The 969-nt window shown below is 45.5% G+C and overlaps 1 pseudogene; it reads right to left on the bottom strand.

Moving 5' to 3' along the window:
• Positions 1 to 474: 474 nt before the first annotated feature.
• LOC149191023 (5S ribosomal RNA) lies at positions 475 to 593 on the bottom strand (annotated as a pseudogene).
• Positions 594 to 969: the final 376 nt, after the last annotated feature.

The raw sequence follows: 969 nt of genomic DNA, 5'->3' as shown, positions 1-969 counted from the left end.
GACATGCAGCGCCCTCTTCGTCGACCATATTCCCATGAATTTGCAGATGACCGCATGTTCCATCATATGATCCCTATGTGCTTGTAGCGCAGGGTCGCTCAAGATGACCCGAGGAATGGTGTTTGACTTAGGTTTGTAGACCCCAGATGTCCTTACAGAAGTAGGTTTTTGACTGCTATCCCCTTTCTCCTTTTCCTTACTAGCTTCTTGTTGCTCCCTTCCTGTTCATGAGGTCTGTTTTCTCCCAATGTGTCTGTGTTACTTGTCCCTGTTGCCTTCTCCAGAGGCTTCTTGAAACGCTGCTTTCTCGTGTTCTTGCTTCTATCCGTAACTACTTGATTGTAGGAGGGAGTAGCACTCCCCCTTGCGCATCCTTCCATGATGCCCAACGTCAAAACCCTAACCCTAGTTCAAGTTGCAAAGCCTCTCGTGCATCCATTGTATTTGGGCGATCATGATAGAAAAAGGGGGGAGAGGGTGCAACACTAGGACTTCCCGGGAGGTCACCCATCCCAGTACTACTCTAACCCAAGCGTGATTAATTGCGGAGTTCTGATGGGATCTGGTGCATTAACGCTGGTATGATCACACCCCATTTTATGAAAGATTATTATTATCATACGGACAAATTCATACTCAGGGAGTTGCCCCTCCCGTTAATTATCCGTTGTGTATATGTGTAAATGGTAATAATTGAATGTTTCTGCTGTGTATGTGAATGTTATACTTAGAAAAGTGAAAAATAAACTAAGTATAGAAAGTAGGTATAGTCCACACTTGTGAGTATTGTTAAAAAGAAAACGGGTGGTGGTGCCGCACCCCCCTTCGTGCGGTTGAAAGACTATCGCCAGGGTAGGGGTGTGACACTAGGGGTGATGTATTGGGTGGTTGCATGTGATCATCATCGATGGCTAAGGTTGAGGGAAAAACACCTTAAGGGTATGAATACCACACTCTCATGCCCATAAA

Source organism: Pinus tabuliformis, chromosome 3_1 (assembly GCF_031772625.1).
Source record: "Pinus tabuliformis cultivar Carrire ecotype Pingquan chromosome 3_1, CPIR1, whole genome shotgun sequence".
Lineage (NCBI taxonomy): Eukaryota > Viridiplantae > Streptophyta > Pinopsida > Pinales > Pinaceae > Pinus > Pinus tabuliformis.
The sequence above is the reverse complement of the archived record's forward strand: the minus strand, read 5'-3'. Positions and strand labels throughout refer to the sequence as shown.